The sequence below is a fragment of the Dipteris shenzhenensis genome, chromosome 7 (genome assembly GCF_047967505.1).
Source record: "Dipteris shenzhenensis isolate YYH24624 ecotype China chromosome 7, Dip_SZ_1.0, whole genome shotgun sequence".
NCBI classification, from domain to species: Eukaryota; Viridiplantae; Streptophyta; class Polypodiopsida; order Gleicheniales; family Dipteridaceae; genus Dipteris; species Dipteris shenzhenensis.
The window spans coordinates 45,288,918-45,303,662 of NC_141602.1; positions in this window are offsets into that span (position 1 = coordinate 45,288,918).

Sequence of the window (14,745 nt, forward strand, 5' to 3'; positions counted from 1 at the left end):
GTGGCAAATGCTTGACCACTAGCTAAGGTGTGGTGCCCTTACGGATAAGGTGACCAGGGTTTGGCACGTGTCAAGAGAAGATGGTCATGCCAAATCTTTTAGATTTTGATGGAATCTAGGAAGATTCTATTCGACTCCAAGACGTCCGTCGTCGCTAAAGCTAATGGTGATGTTGCAGCACTGGTGCATGTGTAAGAGCTTGAGGAATCTTGAAGTGCTGCTACGTTGGAAGGTGTGGCTTCTCGTTGGCTTGAAATTTTTAAAAAGAAAGATGATTTTATAGGCATTAGCTATATAGTTTTTAAAAATTAGTGAAAAAATAAGATGTTTTTGCTAGCCACAAACCATACAGATTTTAGTATTTATAAACTTGTAAAGAAATCACATGTTTAGTAGTCATTAGCTATATAGTTTATAAAAAACTAGTAAGAAAGATAGATGGTTTTGCAATGCAAGTATCTACATGCCAGTGGGGAGTCCGTGTATGCCAACTTGTAACTAGTCACACATGGATATAGAATATCTTTGTAACATGTGCCAATGGGGGTTCCGCATATGCAAACTCATAACTACTTGCATATGAATACAAAATATATTTGTAACATGTGCCAGTGGGTGGTAAGTATATGCCGACTGGTAACTACTTTTGCAGATGGATGTGAAATATTAAATGATATATTATAGTTTACAGGTACTTATTAGGAAATTTGAAATACTTGGCTTTGGCGAGTTGTGGCTCGCATTCGCTAGCAGCAGCAGATAACAGACTATTGAAAGTATAGCTAGTTGTGTAGCTTGCAATTGCCATCTTGTATCAACCCGCAAATTACACACTAGATACCATTATGGACCACACTTGTTTAGTTACTATAAGATGAAATATGTGGCCTTCTATACCATGCATTTATGTGTACTTTGTAATACTTTATTCAACTTACGTAGGTATGTTATGTACATCTAAACTCATGTTATAGGTATGTCTAACCTAGGTAGGTGTCCTTTACTCTGTAGATCCATAGTAGGTATTGTTGGCTATACTGCACTAGTGTGTGTAAAATGCCGACATTTGCTTATAGAGCCTGATGTTGCGAATGATCATAGTGCAGATAGATGCTTACTTGAGAGAGCATGGGACGTGGAAAAAAGTAATTTGCCATCTCATGGGGGCACTACTTAGGATCCCTATGTATCATTGGCATTCAAGGGGTATTAAAAAAACCCCTCAACAAAATTTTCCCCTCAATGTTCAAGGGGTACACTAAAATTTTTTGAGGTGAACCCCCCGAGTTTGCCATCCCACGCCTATGTCTAGAGGCAAATTAGCACATCTATAACCATCCAATTATGTCGGGAGGGGGCAAGAAGATTGGATGGTTGCTCTCAAGTCTCAAGGTCTAGCACACTTATAGAGCATTGGCAGAATAAGATTGAGTGAAATGATTGTTTTCATGCAAGAAGTATTGTCAAATAAATTTGATCAGGTTGGGACAAATAAATTTGAAACATATTGAGAAAGAAAATTTGGTCTTGTGAAATCTTTGCACATTATTAATCGATTGGTATGTGTATATAGATGTGAACATGGCTCCAAAGAAACGAGGCCAAAACCTTGCAAAAGCAAGTGATTATGTGTTTTCCTCATAGTAGTGCAAAAAGGGGCTCACTGTACTGTTGTTCCATTTAAAAGGGGGCTCACTGTACTATTTTTCCCACATGTTGGGTCAACACACAGAGCTCTATCTCAAGTTTATGGATCAGGATCTTGACATTTCAATTGGGCAGAGGAGCTTTGAGCATTGTAAGCCCTAGTACATCAAGAAACTCAAAGACATAAATGTTTGTTGTTGCAAAACACATATAGACTTTGACCTGGCCCGACAATGAATGACTTGACATTTGGTCATGTTGGAGCATTTCTCTATGGGGATCGATTCCCATGTCTAATCGATGAATGCATGGTCTATAGAACACGTGGATACTCATCATGTGTTGTAAGGGAGAGTAGATTTTGTAGCCTAAGGTCTCTATGGGGGCCAGTGGCTTGTCCAATGGGAGACCATGAGTGGCACCGCATTGAATGCATTCATGGCATATGCAAGCATTGTAGTCTAAAGTTGAAAAAGAAGACATTTCATATCTATCCAAATGATATGAGAGAGTACAGCCATGTTGCCATGGAATTTATTTGGGTTTAGCTATGGCAAAGCATTAGGGGAATTTTAGACTAAAAAAGGGCCTCTTCGATTAGTCCCTTAAGATTTGTGATTGGCAAACTAGCCAATGGGAAGGCTTGGGCATTAAAAGAATGGAGGATTCCATATTGGGCTCTCATTGGTGGAGAGTCGCATCCTTGGTCCCCACTAGGCTTCCACTTGCCTCTCTCTTGCCCCCACCACCTCTTGAGGCATTTACTCCCCCCTTTCACTTTTGGATGGTCCCCATACCCCTCCTAGGCTCTCTTGGTAGGCCCCCAAATCCGTGACTTTTTTTTTCCTCCAAAAAATTGAAAATTTCCAAAAGTGTCCCTAGAACCCCAAACTCCTTCTAGGAGTCTCCCCAAACTATCCCCATTGACTCCACACCTTTCTCTGTCACCCAATTGGGTCTAACCAACTACGACTGGTGGCTATATAAGAGTAAGCCTGTGAAGCCCATTTTATCACTGGCTATAGCAGCCCTGATTCCTTAGCATCCAGCCTCCGTCCTCTTCTGTTTCCAGCACGCCATTGAAGCTTCTCTCACAGGAGCGCATGACTGGGAGGTAGCACCATCGATTGTATCAGTTTTATAGTAATCAAATTTTTGATTCTCCATAGTATCTGCTTTTCTCTCTTGCATACGAGATCCTGTTATCTATTGAGCACAGACGTTGTATTGTTTTCTCACAAACAGTTATGGACTTAGAGCTTCCAAATCTCAAATGCAATCAGATGTGCATTCTACTATAAGAGCCCACCGCTCTTATGTTTGCTAAATAAAAACAAAAAAAACAAAAAATAGGGTCCCCATCTGGCCCAAAGTCACGCGCACACGCACTCGGGCCTCTTAGGGGCTATTTTTTATTTTTTTTAAATTGGGGGATGCATCCCCCACCACTTACACACCCATCACACACACAATAAATACATTCAAAAAAACAAAAAAAAAGTCCCTATACCAAGAAATACAAAAAAAAAAAAGCCCCTGAGAGGCCCAGGTGCGACTTTGGCTCACCCAAAGTCATGCCTGCGTGCACCTGGGCCTCTCAGGGGCTTTTTTTGTTTTTTCTAAATTGGGGGATGCATCCCCATCACTTACACACACATCCATCACACACACAAGAAATACATTTAAAAAAACAAAAAAAAAGTGCCTATACCAAGAAATACAAAAAAAAAATCCCCCGAGAGGCCTTGGTGCATGCCTGCATGCCACCAGGGCCTCTCAAGGGATTTTTTTTGTTTTTTTTTTTGCAAATGCATCCCCCATCACTTACACACACACCCATCACACACACAAGAAACAAATACACCCATCACACCCTCGAGGGCTTTTTTTTGTTTTTGTTTTTTGGGGGGATGCATCCCCCATCACATACTAGTGTCTAATCACATTCTATCATGATTATTGACTAATTACATACTAGTGACTAATTACATTCTACCATGATTATTTGCCACAATCAACAATCAATTACATTATGTACATAGATCAGATATGGAAGTAAATAATACACTACAAGATTCCACTTGAAAATGAAAGCTCAAAGTTGAAAATCTACAAGAAAAATAGTTTCCAAAGGATTCTATTACAAAAAATATTTACAACCATCTTTGCAAAAAATTGCATTTGACAACCAAAATTGGTGTCCATAGTGAATACAACAAAAAATCTGATCTATGGCCTAAGTTGTGGGTCTTCTCTAATCCGCCTTGCCAGCTACATGTCTTTTGCCATGATCATAACCCTCTTTGCATGGATTGCACACAAGTTTGTGTCCTCTAGAAGAGTTACAATCACCACTTCTGCTGCTTCTTGTATGGCGGCCAGTGAGATTGATTGAATATGATAGTCGTCCCTGTAGGACTGCATAATCTCTTTCACCAATCGAGCGAACGGAGCTCTTGGGGTTGGTTCATGCTACTTTGATACTTTCTTATCTCTTGAAGCGCCTTCCTTCTAGGCTTTCTGTAGTGTCTTCTAGGGACTCCACCTCCTCCTCCACCTCTACCTCCACCTCCATCTCTGCCTCCACCTTGCCTACTATGAGCTTTGCCTTTTCCTTTTGCTATGTGATGCAATTTTGGCAAATATTTTCCACCCTATCTAGAATGTGGAAAGTCCTGAGTAGCATTGTGCCATGCGGGTCGTCGTTGTTGGCTCTCCATTTTTGCCCTTTGTCGTTGAGCCAATTGAATTTGCATTTTCTTGGCATCTTCTTGTCCTCTGGCCCATTCTTCCAATCTGCATCTTTTGCGCTTCTATTCTTCTGGTTTGCTTTCTGGCTCTTGAGGTGCCTCGGGCTGACTCTAAGGATTGGATTGCTCCCCATGATCTTCTTCATCATCATCTATTTGCTCATTGGTTTCTATCCTCTCCTCCTCCTCCTCCTGCCTCCTCTTTCTTCTCTCTTCGATCATTGCATTGTATACATCAGGAGGGCTTGAGAGCTTTGTTCTGGAATCAACCGGTCTTCCAGTCTGCTTTGTTGTTGCCATGTCGATGATGGTGGGGCTATGGGAAATGTGACGGTAGGAAGGAATGTACTTGTATGAGAGAGTACTGGTGGTACTGAGAAAATGAAGGTATTTGCATATATATAGGGGTATATTTATTTTGTGCATCATTATTAGTTAGCCCCCCCCCCCCTCTTCCCCCTTTACCCCCCCTCAACCCCTCCTCCCCCCCCCCCTATTTGTCATTGTCCCCTGGGGGTTAACCTCACAAAATTTTAGTGCACCAAGTGCTTTGTAAAGAAGTGATATTTATCAAAAAATTTACTTAGTTAATTAAAACATTGGGTTTTTTCATTCAACTTTAGGAAAACATTACGTAAAGAGGAAGGATGCTTATTTTCGGGGAAAAACTTATTTATGGGGTTTTTGAAATTCCCCTTGAACTCCCGTGAGGTCGCTCCCCCAACCTTTTCTCATCGCTTGCCCTTGTTGTGTCCACAAGTACAAAATTCAACGCTTGTTTTTTAAAAAAAGAGCCAATTAATCAAATGTCCACAAGAAATATTGAAGTGCAATTTTAATTAACATCAAAGTACATTTGGTTTAGCGATCCAACGCTTTCCAACACGACTTCTGGTTGCTATCCAACTTCTATGTTTTGGGGAAGCTTGCGAAGATATCCATGAATGCCTTCTTTTACTCGTTTGAGTTTGATGAACTGCTTGGGCTAACTTTGTTTGCAAAGCTTTATTCCTTGCATAGGAGGACCCGACTATACCATGATAGAACCACTCAAACATCTCATGAAGAGCATTACTTCCATTAATCCCCCCTCAATGTCATGTACTCTTGAAATAAGCACCTCAAGCTCTATAATGAGACTTTTCCATCCCTTGGGCACTCCAAGCATTCAAGGAACCATATTGGCAAAGAAATTATGGACCATGAGCATAAAGAATGTGCTGCATACATAGAAAAAACATAAGAGGTAAACAATAATAAATTGATTGCAATTAAAATTTTGAAAATAGCAAAGACTAAACACACCATGTAGTGAGTAATGTGTGATTCACCCCATCCATCTACCATGGCTTCAATGAACTCTTTCATGATGACTTTATATAGTTGCACATCATCATTGTCTATGGAAGGCTTCCTCAAGATCTTTACCAAAGTATCCAATTCTTTCCAAACACGTATTCTCAAGGTTCTGACATGACGATCAGCTTCCAAATTAGTCGTGCAATCACATAACTTTTTCCAATAATTCCAATGTAGATTTAATTGATGTTTTCCATGATTGGACAAAAACCTTCGTGCCTTAGATCCTCCCATGGATACTTTATTTGGAAGATTTCCTGATTTTCTTGACAATTGTGCGTCTTTGATTAGCTTTACATTCCCCCCATGTAAACCCATGCTCGAGAGTAAAGCTTTGACCCTTGCTATACATGATGCTGCTCTCTCCTCCAGTTTCATGTTCCATGCATATACAATGTGCAAGTAAAGCAATTTATCAATGAGCCGCATCTCCGCATGTAACACACAGAAATGCACTCTTTGTAATGGAATGTTTAAAATTGGATCCCAATTTTTATCGTTCTGATCTCTGTTGAGTGCAACATCGTGATTGTAGCTCATTACTCCACTGCTCCAATACATCCGTTTGTTAGCCTCATCATCTGTGATGTCATTCATTACATCTTTAGCATTCCCAAAGTCTTTTCCTCTTTTTACTTGCTCTTTCCCTCTATGTATTCCTATGTTACTACCTTGAGTTTGGTGTGAGTGCATGCAATAAAGACATGGATATGTCGCATTTGCACTCAATTCCGTTCCAAACATACATTTCATGTTATGCTCTAGCCGAGATAGCATGACCTCGGAAAGATCGGTAGGCATTTTCTCTTAGATGACCAACTTTTGTAATAGTTAATGTATGTAATTAAAATGGTCAAGAGAAGTAACTGCCAAGGTCCTAGGTGAGGGTGGAATGGCATTGACTAGATAGTTCTGAGTGCTAAGGCCTAGGTGCACCACCTAAATGTGCAATAATGCCAAGGGGCAAGTGGGTTTTAATGTGCCCCAAGAGAAGGGGTAAAAAGGTGCACCAAGTGGAGAGGCCAAAATCCTGACATTTGGCAAGGAGAACTATCTAGGGAAATGAGGGTCTCATGGATAAGTATTAAGCAAAAATAACGTATGATTTGACGATCAACTATCCCTGAGAAATGGCTGGGTGGAATAATAGCAAGCCATCGCCCGTGATAATTTCAACGACGAGGAGAGATTTATCCCCGTGAGAAAAGACGAGTCTAGAGGAAGTCTTTGACATTTTGGTATCAGAGCTCATGTAGTGAGCGATTCTGGAAGATTGACGTCGAAAGAGCTTATGGGCATGACCCATATTCGAATCGGCAGTTGTGTGTGCTAGGATGCTGTGCAGGGGACTGAAGCACATGGACAGGTTATCACGTTGACAAGCGATTATCGGAACAGACTGCACACGAGAGGATTTGGTTGAACAGCGTATAATTGGATGTCAATGGAGTATTCCGCTTAATGATTCAGGGAAGAATTAGTCCGTCAAATAGATCAGCCGTCACTAGCACGGCGTTAATCTGGCACAGGCGTTTTCTGTTTGCACAGTTGCCATTTCATAAAAACGGGATACGTATTGACGTTTCTACAAAAGTGAATTGGAGGAAAGATGACAGATGTCACGATCTGTGTATGAATTATATAGTTTGGTCACATAAATAATTGCACAGAAGATCATACGCGACAGTCTGGATACGTATGAACAGGTTTAATCAAAAGAAAATACAGGACTGTCGCCAGCACTTGGACTGGGAATTCTAAAGGGATTCAGTCTGTGAAGATTGCAAACCGTATATATAATAGGGCAGAGTCATTTTGCGAGTTTCGAGGATATCCAGGGGGCATCTCTTTCCCTTTATTATATATATTTCAAGTTTTTAGTTTGCAGTAGTTGTTCCTGTACAGAAAGTGGATTTTGAAGTGCTGTACTTTTGGAGTTTTCGCGTGAGAAAAGAAGAAAGAAATTTATTTTATTTAAAAAAAAAAAAAAGAGAAAAATTTTTTTATTTCTCTTTTCAACAAAATGGAGGCAGAAGGGCAGAATTCTAGGGTGAATCCTAGCGAGTCTAGAGTGCAGTCTACACAACAGATGTCACATCATGCAGCACCTACTTTGATCGGTAGGATTTTGATATTAGAAGATGCTTTACAACAGATTATGAACCAGCAGCTTCAAGTGAATGCTGGTCAAAATGAGATTAGGGAGATGGTACAAGCCTTGTCGGCTAGACCGTCTAAAATTGATAAGGGCAAAGCTCTAGCAGAGCCAGAGCCCAGTATCCATTCATTAGAGCACGCAAGGGTCAAAGTGCCTAATATCGCTAATTATAGACCGGAGAAGTACGCTGGTCGGATGACCGAGCGTAGCTCTAATGTGATCGAGGTTTGGTTACACAAGTGGGAAGAAGCCTTCGCCATTTGTGAAATTAGATCCGATCTAAAGAAAATCCACGAGGCCACACACTTGTTTATTGAGGCAGCAGACAGATGGTGGATAAAGCAACAGAAGGATCAAGTTGCTCCAACCACCTGGGAAGGGTTTAAAGCTGAATTCAAGAAACACTTTCTTCCACCTGATGAAGAATCCCGAGCTTGGGACGCTTATAGAAATCTTCGTCAGAGGAGTCTGTCAGTGGCAGAGTACACTGACAAATTCAGGGAATGTGTCATGAAAATAACAGACCCTCTCCCTGTGTCGGTTCAGGTAAAAGACTATATCTATGGACTGAACGACAAAATCAAAATGGAAGTTCGGGCTAAATATGTGACTACATTAGATGAATCTATAGCAGTAGCCCTAAACTATGAGGATGCCAGAGGTAGATCTGGTGGATTTGTGCAGGTAGGGACTCAGTATGAGCACCCGAGAACAGGGGGATTTCAGAGGAAATGGATTTCAAAGACAAGTGTCTCGCAGCCAAGTGGCCAAACCAAGCAGGTGAAGCCGCCAGTAAAAACAAGTACCACCATTGGGGTGAAAAGGAAAATAACTCCAATGGCAGCTCGGGCTTGGTCAAAGTCCTCGTTGACCCCTGAACAAAAAGAGAAAGCTAGAAAAGAAGGATTGTGCTTCGGCTGCCTTCAGCGACATCAGTGGAAGGATTGTCCACTGAATAAATACCGTCGCATGGCTAATATGATAATATCTGAATGCGACGTGGAAATGCAGGAGAGTCCCAATGCGGAACATATGCAGATGCAACTGGCGGGACCTTCTCAAAGGTTAGTACCTTGTTTGTTATGTATATCTGTATGAAGTTAATTAAAATGAAAGGGCAAGTGGCCAGTCATGATGTCATTGTGTTGTTTGACTCGGCGTCAACTCACAATGTGATTAACTCCAAGCTCGTGAAGAGGCTGAAATTAAAGACAAGTCCATCTGACTATGCGTATACAGTCAGGATGGCAAATGGAAGTCAACTGAAGTATGGGACCAAAGGGTTACCCAGTTGGAGCTTCGGATTCACGACTATGCTGAGAAGCCTGTGAGAAGCTTGATTTTGAAATGACCAAGCTTGCTCATGCAGATATAGCCCTGGGAATGGCGTGGCATTCTAGGAAGAATCCAGCCATTGATTGGAAAAAGCACGTATATCAATTCAAGATGAATGATGTGCTTTATGTCTTACGAGGTGAAAAGGATATACCTCAGGGACCGTTGGTTTCTGTGATGGAAATCAGAAAGGCTCAAGTCGAGTTTTTATTCCTTTGCACAGCATCGGTAGAGCCATTGGATGATTCTTCGGCTAGCACTGATGTCACGCAAAGTGGTGAGATGGCCAAGCTGGCTAATCTTATAACAAAGGAGTTCTCTGAATGTTTTAGGGATGAACTACCTTATGGGTTACCTCCAAAGCGGAAAGTTCAACATAAGATTGAAGTGATCCCAAGAAGCGGAGGTGCGTAGACAACTGGAAGAATACCTCAAGTTGGGGCAGATTCAACCAAGTTTTTCACCTTTTGCTTCGCCAGTGATATTAAAGAGGAAAAAGGATGATACGTTTCGCCTCTGTATAGATTACAAAGCATTGAATAATATCACTGTTAAGCACAGGTATCCGATGGCTCGGATTGATGATTTGCTAGATGCATTACATGGAGCCGTGATTTTCAGCAAGATAGATCTTAAGTGCGGCTATGATCAAATCCGGATTAGAGCCGAGGATGTGCATAAAACCGCTTTTAGAAGCAGGTTTGGTCATTATGAGTTTTTGGTAATGCCTTTCGGACTTACCAATGCTCCAGCGACCTTCGTCATGCTTATGAATGATTTACTACGTCCGTATATCGGAAAGTTCGTAGTACATTTCATTGACGATATCTTGATATTCAGTAAAAGTATTACTGAGCATTGTGAACACTTAAGAGTAGTGTTCAGTACTTTGAGGAAAGCCAGTCTCTATGTAAATAAAAAGAAAACTATACTATGTATGGTTAGGCTTGAATATTTAGGGTTCATAATTACTCCACAGGGGGTAGAAATGGATCCGAAGAAAGTGGCTGCGATACTAACTTGGCCAATCCCTCAGAGTCTGACCACGTTGCGATCATTCTTGGGATTTGTCCAGTTTTATAGAAGGCATATCAAAGGATATTCCGGAATAGTATCGCCATTGACTGATCTGACCTCAGATAAAGTACCTTTTATTTGGGGACAGAATCAACAGGAAAGTTTTAACACCATAAAACAAGCTGTGGTCTCAGGACCGGTGTTAAAAATAGTTGATCCCCAGAAACCGTTGTTCCTAGAAACCGATGCAAGTGGCATTGCGGTAGGAGCAGTCCTCCTTCAAGAGCGAAGGCCAGTAGCCTTTGAAAGTAAGAAGCTTTCTCCCTCTCAAAGGAATTGGCCAACTCATGAATTGGAGTTGTATGCAGTTATCCATGCTTTGAAAACATGGAGGCATTATTTGTATGGTTCAGAGATTTATGTGGATGTGGATCATGATACTCTGAAACATTTTTGTAAACAGCCTGACTTGAGGGGCCGCCAAGCTAGGTGGGCTGAGCTCATGCAGGAGTTTAATCTAACGATTCGGTACCGAAGAGGAAAAGACAATAAGGTGGCTGATGCGTTGTCTCGCATTATGCACAACCTGAGTTTCACGGTATTAGAGAGTGCTCTAATGACCGAGATCAGAGAAACTCAGAAGGTGGACAAGTTTGTCCAGAGCTTATGGCCTAAAGCTCATGTATTAAAACCTGGGGAAAGTGAAAAGGATGACCTGGCATTTAGAAAAGGCCAAACTTATGCAAGATATACCATAAGGGATGGTATGCTAGTTAGAAATGGCAAGGTTGTAGTACCTGGTCAGAATGATCTCTGGCAGAGAGTCATTCGACAATGCCATGATAGCCCATGTGCGGGACATCCAGGAGTCGAGAAGACATATGATCTCGTGAAGCGAGATTTCTTTTGGCCCAAGATGAAAAAGCATATTCATGAATATGTGACACGGTGTTTCTCGTGTCAGGTAAGTAAGGCCGAGCGAGTGAAGCCACCCGGACTTTTACAGCCCTTGGAGATACCACTAAGTAAGTGGGAGAGCATTTCCATGGACTTTATTGTAGGGCTACCTGTAACACAAGGAGGGTATAATTCTATCCTTGTGGTTCTATCCTTGTGGTGGTTGATCGTCTAACCAAGATGGCTCACTTCATTCCGACTAGAGAGTCTGTTAGTGCCCCGCAAGTGGCAGATTTGTTCATTAAACATATATTTCGTCTGCATGGATTGACATCCATAGTGTCAGATAGAGATGTTAGATTTACCGATCATTTTGGGACAGCCGTATTTGAGACACTAAGGACTGAGTTGGGAATGAGTAGTGGGGATCAGGATGGTCAGACGGAGAGAGTCAACCAGACTTTAGAGGATATGCTGAGGGCATATGTGTCATTGAGGCAACATACATGGGACAAGTGGTTGCCATTGTTGGAGTTTGCCTACAATGATAGGAAACATTCCTCTACCGGGTTCAGTCCGTTTGAGCTGAACTATGGTTATAGGCCAGCCAATCCAACTATAGTTGGAGTACCTCAGAAAGTGCCTAGTGCCGCGAACTTTGTAGTTCAGATGCGGGAGATGCTAGCACTTGCAAGAGCTAATATCCGCCAGGCTATGGATAGAGCCAAGGTGTATGCGGATGAAAATCGGTCTATAAGAGTATTTGAAGAAGGAGAAAAAGTTTTTCTTATAATTCCTTCGCACTCGAAGTCGTTGACTTCAGGAGAGTGTGTTAAGTTATCACCTCGATACTATGGGCCGTGGTTAATTCTAAAGAGAATAGGCAGTGTAGCCTATAAATTAGAATTGCCACAGGGGTGTAAGGTGCACCCAGTTTTTCATGTTTCACGCTTAAAGAAATTTTTGCATACAGGTGACTCACTAATCGAAGGTGTGGTTTTGTTTCAGGAGATAGAGGATATTGCAAGGCGCCAACCAACAAGAATCCTGGACCGAGGAACAATGCAAATACGAAATCGGAAGATACCCACGGTGTTGGTTGCATGGCATGGTCAGCCTCCATCGGAAGCTACCTGGGAATCCGTATACCAGTTACGGAGAGCATTCCCAGATTTCATCATCGAGGACGCTGATGATTGAAGAGGGAAGGAATGTTATGCTCTAGCCGAGATAGCATGACCTCGGATAGATCGGTAGGCATTTTCTCTTAGATGACCAACTTTTCTAATAGTTAATGTGCGTAATTAAAATGGTCAAGAGAAGTAACTACCAAGGTCCTAGGTGAGGGCGGAATGGCATTGACTAGATAGTTGTGAGTGCTAAGGCCTAGGTGCACCTAAATGTGCAATAATGCCAAGGGGCAAGTGGGTTTTAATGTGCCCCAAGAGAAGGGGTAAAAAGGTGCACCAAGTGGAGAGGCCAAAATGCTGACATTTGGCAAGGAGAACTATCTAGGGAAATGAGGGTCTCATGGATAAGTATTAAGCAAAAATAACGTATGATTTGACGATCAACTATCCCTGAAAAATGGCTGGGTGGAATAATAGCAAGCCATCGCCTGTGATAATTTCAACGATGAGGAGAGATTTATCCCCATGAGAAAAGGCGAGTCTAGAGGAAGTCTTTGACACTTCAATGTCTTGAGATCTCTTGCCATGTCCCATTCAACTTAAATGATCCGAACCCTTCAATTTGAAGCAACTCTCCTTTCGTTTGCGCATCTATGACACTTGGAATTGGAGATCTATCAAATAGCCATTTCAAGAATGAGTGTGTCTCTTTAGAAACGTGCCAAGCCACCAAATGTGCTTTTCTGATTGCACACTAAAATCTTCCCTAATTTCGTTATCTTTGGCATGTCCGAGGGCTTTATTCATCAAAGTAATACTAACCCTCTTCAACTTGTGGCCTTTTACAACCTGACACTCATCCAATTTGATACGAATACTAACTTTCCTTCACAATCTGAAAGATTAAAGATTTACATGATTAGAAAAGATTTCATTAAAAATTTGAGCTCTCTAAACAATATAATTTTAACATACCCCATGCTTTCATGTTGTAAAACTCCACCATTGTAGCTTGGACCCTATGTACATCCAAAACACATTATTATGCTCTGTGTTCTCAAAGGTTCTTGGTCCTTGCTTTGCCCCTTTGGTAGTTGGTCCTCCTTTCTTTTTGCTATGTTGGACATTTGTCTTGTTTGTGCCTTCCAACATCATGCTTTTTGAGATGTGTTTAAATCCACCCAACAAATCTTGAACAGCAGAATTTGTGTTTGAGACAATTCTAGCAATGCAATAGAAAAAACAAGTAGGATTTGATGCTTACTTCTCATAATATGCTGTAAAAATAACTCGTGCATCATTCATAGGAACGTGCTTCAACCACTTGCAAACATCCTCTATGGTTTCTTCTTTGTTGCTAAGCACTTCCGAAATACGAGGATCGAGCATATATGAAACGCTTTGTATATTTTGTAGAAAATTTGCTATAACATTACTATATTTTTAAAAAAAAGTATAACCTTCTTGGGTTTAATCAAAATAAGCAAAGTATAAAGCCAAGGAAAAGGCTACATCAAACCTGAGGATCGTTGTAATGACTTTGACATTAACCTCTTTCTTAGGATTCAAGAGGATTGAAATCTCTTCTTCACCAAATTCAAAAAAATGAGATTGTTATCGAATTAACAACATAGCGGTGAATGAACTTCCAATCTGCTCCAATAGATTCATATTTTCATGACTCATCTTATTGAGAGAGTAGTCTACATCGTATTTTTCTTCACTTGCTATGTCTTCTACATCCTCCTTCTGCTATAAAAATATAAAAAAGTTATGCGATGTACACATTCCAAATAAAGGCTTAAACAAGCAGATAAGGTTTCATACATGCTTTCATTAGAGTGAGTCTCTCCTCTGCTTGGAGCAAAAATTTAAAAAGTAAGGTTTCATACATGCTTTCATTAGAGTGGGTCTCTCCTCCTCTTGGAGGAAAAATTTAAAAATTTATGAGATTTACACATCCCAAATAAAAAAAAAGGTTTAAATAATCATAGAAGTATAAAGATAGCATGCTTTCATTACACTCAGTCTCTTCTCCTTTTGGAGGAAAATATAAAAAAGTTATGAGATTTACACATCCCAATTAAAGGCTTGAACAAGCATACAAGTATAAAGATAAGGTTTTATACATGCTGCAATGTAGTCATATTTTCAGGTTGTTTCCCAATGGTAGTAATTAGACGCTGAATACTCTCAGCCCGAAATGCTAGCAGATCAGCTTCTGTATATGATTCCATTTTGACTGGTAACTCCAAATCAAAAATCTCTCTAAGAAACAACATGCAGTTGTAGGCAACTCTCCACCCACAACTGTGCCCATCTTTTTGCTCCACTGGCAAACGTCTTTTGAATTCTACTTGATCTTGTGGCTCCGTGGTTGTTTTGATAGTAGATACTAGCCGATATGCAGCACTGTCCATCATGACATATTAAATATATTAATATGTCATGA